At 35.6% G+C, this 16,245-nt stretch overlaps 1 long non-coding RNA gene across 1 annotated transcript in view; it reads right to left on the bottom strand.

Annotated features, from left to right (window-relative positions):
- The window catches only part of LOC113926448, a 51,461-nt gene that overhangs the window by 16,691 nt on the left and 18,525 nt on the right, over positions 1-16,245 (bottom strand). The window contains exon 2 of the long non-coding RNA XR_003521312.1: positions 9,122-9,183. This is a non-coding gene — a long non-coding RNA (uncharacterized LOC113926448). The remainder of the gene's footprint in view (positions 1-9,121; positions 9,184-16,245) is intronic.

Raw genomic sequence — 16,245 nt, 5'->3', positions numbered from 1 at the left:
CAGCCATATAAAAATCATGCAGCAATAATAAAGATGTTGGCAACTCTCCAACTTGTCCTTGTTTGGATAGTTGACGTTACGGTTATTTGATGATGTAAATTGTGAGATAAATCTATAATTCAACACAACTCCAATCCGAATTCCCATAGGAATTTTTGTGGAACTCAAACTGTTTTTTAAATTTATATAGAAAGCTAAAGAAAATGTTTTGCCATATGCTATTGTAGATCCATGTGCATAAAGCTATGTGACATTGGTTCATGGATAGGAAAATAGATAGATCAAGAATCTAGAAATAGAAATATGAATACCTAGAAGTATGACACCTGACAAAGCTGGCATTATATACCAGCGAGAAAGAATGGATCGGACAATAAATATCTCTGAAACATGAGAAAATAAAAGTTTTTGTTACTTTACACCATCCAGAAAAATCAATTTCATGTGACTCAGAGACTTTAATGTGTAAAGCGAACCTTAAAAATTTTGAAGCAAATTTAAGGGGGGATAGCACTATGATTTCAGGGTAGGCAGAAAATTCTTAAGCTATATATTTTTATGCACAAGCCATAAAGGAAAAGATTCATACATTTTTTTTCTAACAGAAAATATTCATAAAAGTTTGTTCATCAAAAGATGACATAAAAAATTAAAAAGAGCAAAAGAGTGGGAGAAAGTACTTGCAGTGTAGTTTCTGAATACTAAAAAAAAAAGAAATCATCCTACTCTTCAATTAGAAAAAGACTCAATGTTATGAATAGATAATTTCTCGAAAATGGGAAATGCACTGCAGATGAAGAGCACATGACAAAAGGCTGCCAGATCTAAAAAATGCCTCAGAAGGGAGCAAGGGACACCTGCCCTGTGCTCTAGTGGAAGTGTAAGCTGGTAGAGCAATTCTGGAGAGAAGCCCGACAATATTTAATGGAATTAATGGTGGATATACCATATGAAGCAGCTATCGTATTCTAAGACCTATAACTCAGAAAAACTATCACACATCGCTACATTTATCTGAGCATTACTGAACACTGTGGGATAAGTAAACAAGCTAAAGGGCTACCTGTATTAGTGTGTGGGGGTTGCTGTAACGAAGTCACACAAACTGGGTTGCTTAAACAACAGATAGGTATTGTTTCACAGTTCTGGAGGCCAGAAGCATGAGATCAAGCTGTCTGCAGGGCTGGTTCCTCCTGAGGACTCTGAGGGAGAATTTGTTCCATGCCTTCCTCCAGCATCTGCTGTTGGCTGGTAGTCTGAAGCATACCTTGGCTTGTAGAAGCATCATCTCATTTCTTCTTTTATCTTCACATGGTATTCAACGCATGTGTATATCTGTCACTGCATCCAAATGTCCCCTTCTTTTTTTTAAAGATTTTATTTATTCATTTGAGAGAGAAGAGAGAGCACGCTTGCATGTAGGAGCAGGGGAGAGGGGCCGAGGGAGAAGGAGAAGCAGACTCCCCGCTGAGCAAGGAGCCCGATGCGGAACTTGATCCCAGGACTCTGGGCTCATGACCTGAGCCGAAGGCAAATGCTTAACCAGACTGAGCCACCCAGGCATCCCAAATGTCCCCTTTTTATGAGGGTATCCACCCTAATGATCTCACCTTAACTTGGTTAAATAGGTAACAACCCTATTTCTAAATGTAGTCACATTCTGCGGTCTTGGGAATTAGGACTTCAGCATTTCTGTTTTGGGGGTGGACATAATTTAACCCATAATATTACCACTAAGGATATCAGTGACTAAAACATAGAGGATGCTTCAAAGGAGTACATAAGGAGTGAAAGGAATGTGTGCCCAGAGTAGGAGGAAAGGGCATAATAAAATAAAATGAACCAGTTGAACTGGATTAAAAATGAAATATAACAAAATATAAAAATGAAGCAAATAAAACAAGATCTAGGACTTAGAGAATTGATTACAACTGTGTATCGTATGCTGAGTAGTAGTATTTATTTAAGTGTGTGCTCCTGAATTCTGAAGGTAAGACCAAATACATTTAAATATCAGGAGATTTCTTGCAAGCAGTTTTGTTTCTATCTTTTCTGGAAAAACTCAAAACCCAACATACTAGGTCTTCCTTCTTCTGGGGCTACAAAAATGCTGTGCTGTGTGAGAAGGGGCTTGTGTTCTTGCTGGAGCCTTAAAGGGGGCTTCACTGAGCTCAGCTATCAGCTTGCCCCAAGCAAGAATTCAAGCTTTTGACTCTTTTTCAAGGTGTTCAGCAGGACAGGTAAGACAATACAGATCATGGAAAATTTTGATCTTGACCAGAATATATCATGTTGAAAGTGTATTCTTAAACCTGAGTTCAGGTGCAGTAAATTTTTTAAATTCACTAATCCAAGCCCTTAACCTACAATCTTAACCACGTTATTACTGCCTTCAATTCAGAGCTCTCTCTTTTGGTCTCAAATGTTATTTATTTCGTTTGTGGACATTTTTTACTGCTGTGTGTTGTACACATAAGGAGTGGCTACAGTAACTAGAGTTATTGGCAATAATACCTTTGTTTTAGAATGTTTTGCTCATTTGTTATAATGCATCTTATTTCTGATTGATAAAACCCAACCCTCCCTCACCTGCATGTCTTTCTAAATTTCATAATGTCATTCTCGAATAAAAACAATTTATACTTAAGTTCACTAAGCACTGTCAGATTCTCTATCTAGAATGGCTGCAGTGGTTGCAACTTCTGGAAACAATACACAAAAGTGTCTCTTTGTTTGCATCTCTTCTTATGATGTCTTATTCGTATTTGTTATTACTTTTTAAAATATGCAAAATTTTGTACATCCCCAGTAATTATTGTAAGATAATGCAACACACACACACACACACACAAACACACACACACACTCACATGTACTCTCTCTCTCTCTGTCTCTCTCTCACACGCACACAATATCTCACATTTGGAATCCCTCACATGTTTTCTTCCAAGTAGTACTTTTCATTTTGTAGTGCTGGTGAATCTGATTTAGTGAGAACATTCATAAGAGACCCAGGGATTGCTACATAAATGGTATTTTATTAGCAGGTCAGCTCTCTTTAGATTTTTGTGAAAGCCAGGAAAGAAGCCTTTACGCTTATTACTTCGGGAGTGATTTAACCAAAATTGCCTATCTTCTTCTAGAGATGAGTGATGAATCACAGAGGTGATATAATTCTAAATCATCAAAGCAAAACCACATACTTTTATATTTAGAAACAAATGAATCAGTACAAAAAGGAGGAATAATATGTTATTAGAATAAAAAAGACAACAGAATCAAAGCTCTTGTTCAGTGAGGACAAAATTCAAACTATATCCTTTGCAAATAATTTACAGATCACATTTAATTTAGATATAAGATTACACAAGAAACACATAAAATTAACCTGGTAGAGTTATTAAATGAATGCATGAATACATGAAAGAATGTCTTTCATCACAGCAAAGAATGGCCTAGGTATTCTCTTCTGGTTGCTCCTGACTTTAAGTTTGTTTTGTTTTTTTTTCCCTTTAACTGGGAGCTCCTCTAAGAAATGGCTATTATTTCGGGCTGCACTGGATAGACCTGATTTGCTTAGAGAATTTGTTTGAAGTAGTTCAACCATGCGATTTGGTTCATAGGTAGAATGTGAAGAGGTGTGATGCAAGCAAGGCTTTGATGTGGGCCCGTGTGTTTGGATGTGCCCTTCGTGTTTTTGCTATGGCCATGAGAAGGGCAATCGTGGGAGGTGCCTAGCCCTTCAGCCCAGGTCTCAGTTTAAAATGTGCATCAGACCTGTGATGGCCAATCTGCCAAGCCCCACGTGGATCAGCCCCCACCTCCTCCCAGCTAACTCACACATGGGATCACAGGGCTGCACCAGCGACTCCACAGACACAGAAGAAAAGTGTTGTTGCTGTTTACTCCTGGCATTTGGGGTTGTAGATCTGAAACAACAGCTGTCAGCTCTAGGCTGGTTAGAAGTTTTGGATATTTTTGGTTGCTAGATGTATAGTGAGCTCCCTCTTCGTGTAGTTCCTGATTGTTCTTCATCTCAGGAAAACATTCCTTTATTATTTCATTGATTATTATTTCTAAGTTGTTAGTTGTGCTTTCTTAAGGAAACTCAAGCATGCTTGTGTTGAATTTTTATTCTCTGTCTTGTGATTTGTGCCTCTTCACTGGCCACATTTTCATCTGATTCCGAATGGATTCTTTATATATTTCTTCAACATTATTGAATCAATGTTCTGTAAGCCAGTTTGAAAAGAGTTTTAAACCCTCATTGTACATTTTCTTCTTAAATTATACACTTGGGCTTTTCTCTTATTAATATTTTATTCCAACATTTTATTCCTCACTTTTATTTTTCCTTAGTTTGGACTGAGAACATAAGTTATTTTTACTATTTTTTTTTTATCTTCTGCAATACATTCCCATTAATGCACCCTAGTGGGCTCATGATTTCCACTGAACTCCTTTTTAGATCATAAGCTGAACATGAGTGTAGTCAGCTCCCCTTAGTCAAATGCAGATGTTCAATTTTTTGTGTGTATCTGCTACCCTAAGAAGGAAACTCCTCATTTCTATTCTGCTCTTCTTTCTGGCCCATGATGTCCTTTTATGTTCCCAAATATAGAGCATGCGATGGTGGTGGTGGTGGGGAACCTAGCATTCTGAACAGCAGTTTTCAGTACTAGCCTATTAATAAAGCATTTAATACATTTTCCCCTAAAATTCGCAGTTGTCTGTCTGTTAGTTACAGATGCTCTAGCTTCCTGAAACACAGTAGTTATTTAACAAATGTTTTTAAATAAGTGAATAAATACATATGTCAGTGAGTTTCCATTTGACTTATGAAAGGAAAAGCCATTTTGTTTCTTAAAGTTTCTTTGACTCTTTAGTGGTCATTTCTTTTGGGAAAACTGTGGCAAATATTTCCCCTGCACCCATTCCTGCATATTCTTTGAGAACAGGCTATCAATATCTCCACATCTTACTTAGTCTACTTCCCTGGTTTTTATTACATATAAGCTAGAAAAAAATGTGTGTTTAATAAAGTGGAGCATATTATGCATGAAGCTCTTTTAAGAGAACTCTAGTTAAGATGAAGTCTTGGAACCTCAAATTAGAATTTTTCTTAATTGTGTTAGATATTCCTATTTTTAAAAAGAAGTAAAATTTAAAAAAAAAAAGCTAACCTGAACTGAAAGTCTTGGCCAACAGACAAATGTAGGTGACATCAGATTCTCCTTCTATATTTGTTCTTGTCTTTTCTACCCTGGTCCATGGCCCAAAAAAGTGACTTGAAACAAAAAAAAGGAAAGATAGGGGACAGATGAGTCTAAGGGAGGAGAATGTGAGTGGACATTTAAAAGTGACCCAACTGTGAAGATATTTTTGTTTCCTCAAATTAAACATTTAATTTTTAATGAGGAAACTTAGAGAAAAGTTTAATTAACTTGCTCAAAGCCACAAAATGGAATAGATTATCAATTCATACATATGGAAAAAATACCTTCACTTTTAACTTAATATTGAAATGACTGCAAATCCTTTCAGGGTGAACAAAATTTGCAGACAGTTGGAAAAACATATTGAGACTGCAAAAAGAAGTTATGGCTAGAGGTCTAGGTCTAAGAGTCAATAAGAAATGAACCTTGAACTCCTCCCATGAGATCAGCCAGAAGGAGATGGAGACAATTGTGTCAAGTGGTACAGCAACAGACACTGAAAAAGACCAAATAGGAAGGACCTAGAAATTCACACATCAGAGTGAAAGTCATGAACAAGAGCCACACTGTGAACATGTAGGGGAAAGAGAGGCCATGGGACATGGGAGCCAGAGGCTATGGAGTTGTGAGAAAGCCCATCTAATCCTGGAAACAAAGTTCTACTATTATAGGGATCTTTTAAGAGAGAGATAAATGAAACTTTCCATCCACACTACTCATCCATGCTGGACCTTAGTGTTAATAGTTGTCAAATGCCATAGAAAATGTAGAAACGAGGAAGATTAAGAAGATACCACTGGATTCTAATAATTGTAAAATACTTGAGTTTATTACATGAGCACATTCTGCAGTGGAGTCTAATGAAAGATATAAAGGAGTAGAGGGGTGAGTGATAACAATTACCACTCTAATAATCTCTGTGGCAATGTAGTACCATTTATTTACACATTAGACAAGATAACTAACATCTCTAATGCAACGCTATATTCCTACAGCATAGTCATTCAAGGAAAGTTAGTTTTCTGAACGTTGAATAAGAGTGGAAGCAAAGAGTATAAGATCGGGCGCCTGGGGGGCTCAGCCAGTTGAGTGTCTGACTCTGACTCTTGGTTTCAGCTCAGGTCGTGATCTCAGGGTTGTGGGATTGAGCCCCACATTGGGCTCAATGCTCAGTGAGAAATCCGCTTGTCCTCCCTCCCCCTCTGCCCCTCTCCTGCCTCTCTCTCTCTCTCTCTCTCTCTCTCTCTCTCTCGTCTCTGTGAAAGAAAGAGGTGGAGTCAGAATCAACCATGAGGAAGGGACAGGATCACTGCATTTAATTCTTAAAAATCAATATTTTTTTAAAAAAGCAACATTTAAAAAAATAAAAAGATATTTTCTAGTGAGAAAGGCATGCTGTATTAGATTTTGTCTACCCATCAGAAAATGGAGAACTTCTAAATTAAGTTTTTAAAATATAATAACAATAATAATTGAAATAAAATCATTTTTATTGCCTTTGAAATGTACATGTTAGAATAAAAAATGATTTTGTTATATAAGCTGTTACTTCTCAAGAACCAATAAATTCCGTAAGTTCTTGTGGAAAATCAAAAGACAAAATAATAATGTAACTATAAATCTTATGTCAAGAACAGTATGTGATAATTTTATTTAATGTACCGGCTAACAACTTACTGTTTTGAACACAGGGGGCTTAACTATTTATTGTGTTTTTTAATACATTACTTAATACAAGAGTTTCCTTTCCACGGAGTTTGCTCCTTGGAGCATTTAATAATGGGAAGTAGTTAATCATTTCAAAGCAATGTCAGGTAGTAACTTGAACTGTAAATTATATGAATTTATAAGACTTATAAGTCACATTTCTTTCAAAACCCTCACATTAACATTTTTAAATTAAGAACAAGGATGGACTAGAAAATAATACATTGAAGGATTAAGTTATGGAACATTTAGGAGGAATTATAAGTGCAGTTACCAACAAAGGGAAAGAAAAAGTCCCTCAGACATCAGCAAGGAGCCTCCCATGGCTCTCACAGATGGAATTACACAGCAATGGAGCTTTTTTATCCCTCTATTTTCCACTGTGCATGCTTTTTCCCTTTGGGAAAATTGTTCCATTTTTCCTTCTTGACTCAAGTCTCTCACCTTTCCCATAATATCCTAGTCATTAGACACTGAATGTCTGAAAACAGTCCACATAGAGTTGTTTCCTCCAGGCCTCAGTGGTATGCCCAGAATGTTTTATATTATGGGTAGCTGGCAGAGTGCAGGGCAGAAATGACTTCTGGCAACAAGATATAGAGTGTCCTGACTGAAATTCAGTATCCAGAATTGCCTGACATTAGCTTAATCTGTTCATCATGCCTTGGTTCTGACTATCCCTCTACCCAATGGATACTCTTTTAGTGAATCTTCATCCTCTCACTGAATCTCTTTTAACAACAATTGATAGACTAAATCATCAGAAAATAAACAAATAAAAAGGCAGGAAATAGAACGATGAAGAAAGGAGTGATAGCCATATGTATTCTAGAAAATGTTTTCCTTAAATGCAAAATACCTGCTGAAGTGGGGTAGCAAATAACAACCTTGATAACAATACACATGGAAATTAATGTTTTTCATGAATTCCATTGGTTCACACAGAGATTCACACATTAAAGATAGAAGTGCATTTATTATATTCCAGTACAACCCCAATAGATAGACCTACTGGATGCTAGAAAGTAACACATCTATCTGAAGTTCAAAGAGCACAGAGTAAAACAATACAGACACTCAGGCTCCTGAAACATTCTATCTTTAGCTAGAACTCTCTTTGTCTAAGGAATGGTAAACTAAAACAAAACAAAACAACAACTGTATGCCAAATAACTGTAAAATGAGGAAACAGAGTTATCATCCCAAAGAAAGAGAGGAAGAGCATACCACAAGCATTTTAGTTGATAGTGTCAAAAGTACAACTTCTACAATATTAAACAAAAAGAAGGAAGATATTGGTTCGTGTATCTAAACAATCCAAATGAATTGTTTTTCATTCAACAGATATTTGTGTATACTTTTTTCTTTTCTATTTCAGGCCTGTCCAGAGAATAAAAGAGATTTCCTTACTTGGTGGACATTGCAATTTAGGAAGGAAAATAAATAAGTTTTTATAGAGATACTCCTAGACATATATGCATATAATTACAAGCTGTAATTTGCACTTAGGGCTACAGGACTGTGCTTATCAGAGATTTCTCCTAACTATGTACTTGCATCTTTTTCTAGTGGAGCACCGGGATCAAATAGGAAAAATAGATTCTTTTGTAGTGCATTTTGGAAAAAACTCAGGAAGGAACTTTGACACACATGACTCAGTCTATATGCAAACAAAATTGATTAAAAACTTAAAAAAATGAAACATAAAGCAGAAAAATAAAAACTTAAAGCACTAGCAAAATGTAGATGCACAGTAGACAGGTTAGTGGCTGGAAGGACTATCTAAGCAGAGCAGCAATGGGGAAAAATCATAGAGGAAAACAGAGTAATGTTTTTAATCCTTCCAAATTAAAAATAGAAGACCAGAAATAAATGTAAGTGTAAACTTGGGAAATATAGAAAAAAATAATAAAGGTGTACATTAAGAAGAAAAACATTAACAACCCAAAATAAAATGGGTAAAAATTAAAAAAAAAAAACCAAACCCACACATTAGCAGGAAAATACAAAGAGCCAATGAGCGTATGGAAAAATGTGGAAAAATAATCAGGAGCATAAATTAAAAATAGTTTCCTATTGTAATCAAGACAATCTGGTATTGGCATAAAAACAGACACTGAAGAATGAAAGAGAATAAAGTACAGAAGTACACACACAATATATATGGCCAAGTAATTTTAACACACATGCCAAATTACCTCAATGGGAAAAGGGCAGTCTTTTCAACAAATGGTGCTGGAACAATTGAACAATTGTGCATCTATAGGCAAAAAAGAACACACAATCCTTAATCTTACACCATATACAACAATTAAAGTGGGTCAAAGACTCAAATATAACAGCTAAAACCACAAAACTTCTAGAAAGAATCAGAGGAAAATTTTTGTAATATTGGATTAGGCCCAAACTTTTTAGACAGGACATGAAAAGCATGGACCATAAAAGAACTGTTGACTTTGCCCTCATTTTAATATTCTATTATTATTTCCTCCCTTATTTTGTGTCTATTTCTTCTGTTTTCTCCGGCAAGAATCCTTACCAAATATATCTTGATAGTTTGTATATGCCTTTCCTTACCTTTTACTTTCTCTGCCTTATTTTCCTTTTACTTGTCTTGTGTGATATATTTGCCTGGGTGATTTTCTCATATCCTCTTTATGGATATTTCTGAGAACATTAATTATGTGTCTTAATGTCAGTTTCTATTTTAATAATTTTCCTGTAAATTCTTCCACGTATTTTTTTTTTTTATTTTATGCTGTTACTCTCTTGAAATATTTGTTGATTCTTCATTTGTTTACCTTTTGTGGAAGAACTTATTCCCCAACATTCTGCAGGCCCAGATTAGCAGAATGCCTAAGGGACTTCAGTAGCTTCCTTCTATGGTATAAAAATAAGCAGATTGTTACCACAGTTTTGAATTATCATTTGTCAGGAGCTTGGCTGAGCTGGAAGACAGCTGAGCTCTGGATGTTGAAGCAGATGATTAGAGCAATGATGTGTCAAAAATGGAGAGTCAGTGTTTGTGGTTTTAGGGATCATCACCAAATTATCTTGTCCACCAAGTTAAATTCCTGTTTGCTTATTAAGTTTTATAATGTGTTCATTAACTTGTTTTAAATATTTTTAGCATTTCTATTGACTTGATGCATTTGGATGAGCATGAACACATATCTGAAAGGTGTGTTCCTGCATTTCATTGTTCACTGTAGTTATCTCTGCAGAGTGGGAAGAAAGAGGTAATGCCTCTCAATTAATAGTTCAGACAGTTCCACATTATTTGAGTGCCTTTTAATTTTGATGTAATAATTTTGCAAATAGAAAAAAATATGAAAAAATCATCAGCAAGGTCAAGTGCTATTGGAAGGTTAAATAAAATTAAGTGCTGATTTATTTTTTATTTAACAACAGAAAGTAGGTCATTGGTAACCTTGACAACAATGATTTTAGTGACTGAGTTTAGTAAAGTCAAATGAAAACTTTTAAATTGTTAGGCAGTTAAGTCTAATTTAGTCATTCAAACTATTTTAATATTGATTACAACAATTCACAATGAAGACAGATTCCTAAATAAGCCAAATTTTAAGGCAGCGAATATATGGACACAGTGATCACACAGATCTTATGCTTCTCTAGATATACACATTAATATATAAAGAAAATTTCTGATAAATTGTATTTTAAATATCTGCCTTTAATATTTAATTATTAGATTTAATAATAATGGATATTAGATGTGAAACATTTTTATGACTTTAATTTTAAGTGCATACATTCTTTTTGACATGAATTTTGAATATTTAATGGAACTTAATATTTGAAAATTAAACTTACATTATCATGCTGCTGATTCTGAATCATGAGTCAATGAGCTTATATATTAACTGTATGAAATATGTATTTTCAGCTTAAAACACATCACATAATTAATTATTTGGAATGATCTTTGTGTAAGGATGAGACTACACTATATTTTCTTTAGTATTGTTTAATTAAGCTTATATTTGAGCAGCACTTAGCAAGTCAGGCAACTATTTGTTGGTGTATAAGACTAATCTTATCAGCTCTTCTCATCCAGTTATTTTTTTTCTCCTATGGGCAACTATTGTTTATAAGATTCCTGTTGAGGAAAGAAAAATAGTTTGATTTAATGAACCAGTGGAAGAGGAAGATTTGTTTATTAATGGGAAGGATTCAGAGATTTGAAGTCAATACAAGGTTAGCATTTGTCTTAAAAGATATAAAGAGAATAATGGAAAAGAAGTAAGCCAAATGAATATCTCAACATTCTCCATCAAGGTAGATAATTTTTGGCAGAATATGACTATCGAGAGAAAGTGCAGATGTAAAGAAGAGTAAGCTTCACTAACCTATAGTAACATTTCACCTACTGTCCAACTGTCCTTGATGAAGATTAGACCGATTTCATCAGCATCTCCTCAGGACCCTGGGTGAGGGGGTGTGAGGATTGACAATGGCTTCAACAAAAATAACTAAACTTTATTATTCTCATTAGGTTTTCTGTGAAGGAAGTTTTTCACTACCAAATTGTTTTAAATAATAAAAATAATAAAATTGAGACCACTTTTCCTATTGCCATTTTTTTTCTTTTCCTTTTACACAATTACACTACTTTGTAGCATTTTTAATATTTCTGATACATAAAAAGTAGTATTTTGTTGTTTAGAAGTTCCACTGATTTATAATTCTACTTTTTCATGCCTTGTATTTATATGTCATTTACTATCATCCATCCATCCACCTATCGATTCTTGTACTGGTAGCCCATCATTTGATAATTATAACTTTCACCTTTCATCTCTGGCAAAGCAAGTACCAAATAGTCAGGGTTCAACCAGAGAGGCAGAACCAGAAAGGAGATATGTATTAAGAGATTTAGTAGGAAGAATTGGCTAATGTGATTGTGGAAGCTGGGTAGGCAAGTCTGAAACATGGTAACATGCCACCAGGGGGGGCAGACTGGGACTTGGGTGCAGAAGGAAGCTGCTGTCCACACGTGGAGTTTCATCTTCATCAAAGAAAAATCAGTACTGCTCTTAAAGCCTTTTAACTAAGTTAATCAGGACCACCCTGCTTATTTGAAATAATTTTCCTTACTTAAAGTCAATTGATTATGGACCTTAATTTACAGAATACCTTCACAGCAATACCTAGATTAGTTTGATTAAGCAAACTGACACATCAAAACACCATCACACCTCTCCCTACTTGTCCAGTACTATTTATTAACTCCTCCCTTACTCAAAATAGATTGCACAGTGGCTGAACTGTAACAGTAGAAGATGTTATAAAATTAAGTAAACTGTTTATTATTGTTAAAAATTGCTATGGCTTTTGTAACTAGGAAATAAAAAATAGTTATTATAATATGCAAGATACTGTAAACAAATAGAAATTTAATAGCAATTATTATAGTAAAAACAAGCTAAAATTATTTTGTTGCTAATTTAAATGTCAAAGTATTTGGAGGTGTTTGTGTCAAATTGTAGGACTAAGGGGCACCTGGGTGGCTCAGTTGGTTAAGCAACTGCCTTCAGCTCAGGTCATGATCCTGGAGTCCCGGGATCGAGTCCCACATTGGCTCCCTGCTCAGTGGGGAGTCTGCTTCCCCCTCTGACCCTCTCCCCTCTCATACTCTCTCTCACTGCCTCTCTCTCAAATAAATAAATAAAATCTTTTAAAAAAATTGTAGGACTAAGAATTTCTTTTCTTTCTTTTTTTTTTTTTTTAAGATTTATTCATTTGAGAGAGAGATAGAGAAGGGGGAGGGGCAGAGGAAGAGAGAATCCAAGCAGACTCTGCACTCAGTGCAGAGGGCTTGATCTGATTACCCTGAGACCAGAAACTGAGCTGAAGCCAAGAGTCCCATGCTTAATGGACTGCGCCACCCAGGTGCCCGAGACTAAGAATTTCAATAGAACTGCCTAATCATCAATGTTCTTCTGGAAAGCTTCTGATGTAGAAACTCTCCAGTAGAAAACTGTGAAAAGATAAAATACTTCATGCCTAAAGTATGCCAGTTAACTAAATATTAGAAATTTCTATTAAGCCCTGATTTTTTTTAAAGTTTAGGAAGAAATAGTAGATTCTTATCATTCTTTGAAAGAAAAGAAACACTGTTGCATATCCATGTGTGAATTAGTGCAAGCACAAAGATTATTTAAAACTATGTATATGTGTATGTATATATGTATACGTGCAAAGATTGTTTAAAATATGCATATATAGGGACGCCCCAGTGGCTCAGTTGGTTGAGTGTCTGCCTCAGGCACAGGTTATGATCCTATTGTTCTGGAATCGAGTTTGGCCTCAGGCTCTTTGCTCAGCAGGGAGCCTGCTTCTCCCTCTACCTGCCGCTCCCCCTGCTGGTGCTCACTAGCTCTCTCATTCTCTCTCTGGTAAATAAATAAATAAAATCTTTAAAAATATATATATACATGTATATGTGTGTGTGTGTGTGTGTGTGTATATATTTACATACACATATACACAAAAACACATACACTTCATTGGCATTTGTCTTAAATCTTAATAATGAGATTTCAAATCATAAAATTAATGTTAATGTGGACATGTTATGTTTAAGTAATAGAATTAAAACTGACATCTTAATGTCAAAGCTACAATTGTTAGGATGCTTTATTTGCTAACTAAATTATATCCTAAATTAATGATTGTATCTACACCAAGAATAATCAGTTGCTGTCTACTGGCAATAATGACTCTTAGATATGTTGTGTTTTGCTATATCGTTAGGCCCAGCCTATTGTTTTAGATAGCAGTAAATTATGAATACCAGCACTTTAATATTCATTCATATGTCTAACTATAGTTTTCATGTTTGTCGTCATTATATTTCCTCTATCAGCATTTGAGTTTCTGAGTACTTCTCTAAAGACAAAGGATAATGTTCATTAATAATAATAATGATAGGGGTGCCTGGGTGGATCTGTTGGTTAGTCATCTGCCTTCGGCTCAAGTCATGATCCCGGGGTCCTGGGATCAAGCCCAGCATCAGGCTCCTTGTTCAGTAGGGAGTCTGCTTCTCCCTCTCCCTCTGCCCCTCCCCCCATGTTTGTGCTCTCTCTCTATCTCTCTCTCAAATAAATAAATGAAATCTTTAATAATAATAATAATTTATTGATAAAGCAACCACTAAATATGTCCTTATTATATGCCAAGCAATGTTCTAAGTGATTTCCTCTGTTAATTAACTCTTAAAAAAACCTCTACGAGGCAAGATGAGTATACTGAGACCTAGCAAGTTTAAATAACTTGATGAAGGACACTTATCTTGTAAGTGGAGAAGCCCAAAGTCCATACTGGCCATTTGCCTCCAGAGCTGATTTAATTAAACACCACGCTGAACTGCTCTCAAAGGCTAAACAGTAGTTTACAGTAGCAGGTGGAGATCCACTTGTGGGTTAAAAAATCATTTCTAATCTTTTTAAAAAATACGGTAAATTAGAATAAAATGGAAAAAATCAGAACAAACTTCATGTAGAAAGGCTGTTATGTTCTTTCAGCTCTGTGTGTGTGTGTGTGTGTGTGTGTGTGTGTGTGTGTGTCAGTGGATTATGATACAAATATATTTCTTCTTTCCTTACCTCTTCTTCCCCCAGAGCAACCAGAATAATCCTTTTAGAAGGTAATTCATCACAGGCATTAGGACGGTTATAATTAAACAAACAAACAAAAACAAGACACCAAAATGAGAAAACAAGAGCAGCAATGATGTGGAGAAACTGAAGCCCTTGTGTGCTATTATTGGTTGGAATGTAAAATAGTGCAGACATTAAGGAAAATGGTATAACAGTTCCTCAAAAAAAAATTAAAAGTAGAATTGCCATATGATCCAGATTCCATTTCTGGGTATGTATCCAAAATAATTGAAAGCTGGGTCTCAAAGAAATACTCTCAGAGCACAGCCATATTTAAAGAATCAGTATTCACATTAGCCAAAAGGTAAAAGCACTCTGAATGTCTATGGGTGGATGAATGAGTACACAAAATGTGAAATAGGCAAAACATGAAAGAAGCCAGGCACGAAGAGACAAACACTATGTGATTCCACTCATATGAGGTATCTAGAGGAGTCTTACTCAAAGAAACAAAGTAGAATGGGGATTGCCAGAGGCCAGAGGGCATGGGTGAATAAAAGTTACTATTTAATGGATACAGTTTTGCAAAGTACAAAAGTTCTGAAGACTAGTTGCACAACAATGTCAATATGCTTGCCACTACTTCTACACTTAAAAATGATTAAGATGGTAATTTTTATGTTATGTGTATTCCAACCATAATTAAAAAATATTTAAAAATAGAGCTTGATAATTAGAAATGGCAGTCCTCAAATAAATCCTATTTAAAAAAAAAAAAAAAAACAATTCGGGACAGTTGATCCTCTGCTCAGAGCCCTCCAGTGATTTTCCATCTCAGTTACGGTGAGTCTTTACAATGGCCCTAAAGCGTCTAACCTCATGCTGTATCTCCCCTTCACCAGATCATTCTTTTTTTTTTTTTTTAAGATTTTAGTTATTTATTCATGAGAGACAGAGGAGCAGAGAGAGAGAGAAGCAGAGGGAGAAGCAGGCTCCCAAGGAGCAGGGAGCCTGATGCGGGACTCGATCCCAGGACCCTGGGATCATGACCTGAGCCGAAGGCAGACGCTTAACCATCTGAGCCACCCAGGCGCCCCAGATCATTCTGATCCAATTATGCTCATTTCTGTGCTGTTTCTTGAACATTTCAGGCACTTTTCTACTCGAGGATCTGAACACTTGTTCCCTGTCCCCTCTCTCAAAACCCCCAAATGTATTCAAGGGCTCAGCAAACTGGGGGGAAAGACAACAATATTAAGTTAAGAATCATAAATTATAGAATTTAAAAGAAAGTCAATATATTAGCTTTCTGTATATTGTATATACTTACACTATCTTGGTTGTACTAGCTGCAAAGGAGATTGGGATTTGTATTTTTTATTCTAGGAAACTATGTGCCAAACAAAGAGTTGGAAGAATAAATTAACAGATATTAGATGATAACTAACATTCAATGCCAATGACATATTATATTAAAGGTGATGATTTGCCTTTTGTTCTAGAGTGTCATTCCTACAAAAATTCTTTTTTTTTTTTTTTAAAGATTTTATTTATTTATTTGACAGAGAGAGACACAGCGAGAGAGGGAACACAAGCAGGGGGAGTGGGAGACGGGAGAAGCAGGCTTCCCGCCCAAGCAGGGAGCCTGATGCGGGGCTCGATCCCAGGACCCTGGGATCATGACCTGAGCTGAAGGCAGA

The sequence above is a fragment of the Zalophus californianus genome, chromosome 7 (assembly GCF_009762305.2).
Source record: "Zalophus californianus isolate mZalCal1 chromosome 7, mZalCal1.pri.v2, whole genome shotgun sequence".
Lineage (NCBI taxonomy): Eukaryota > Metazoa > Chordata > Mammalia > Carnivora > Otariidae > Zalophus > Zalophus californianus.
Note: the sequence above shows the minus strand (reverse complement) of the source record. Positions and strands in the feature narration are given on the sequence as shown.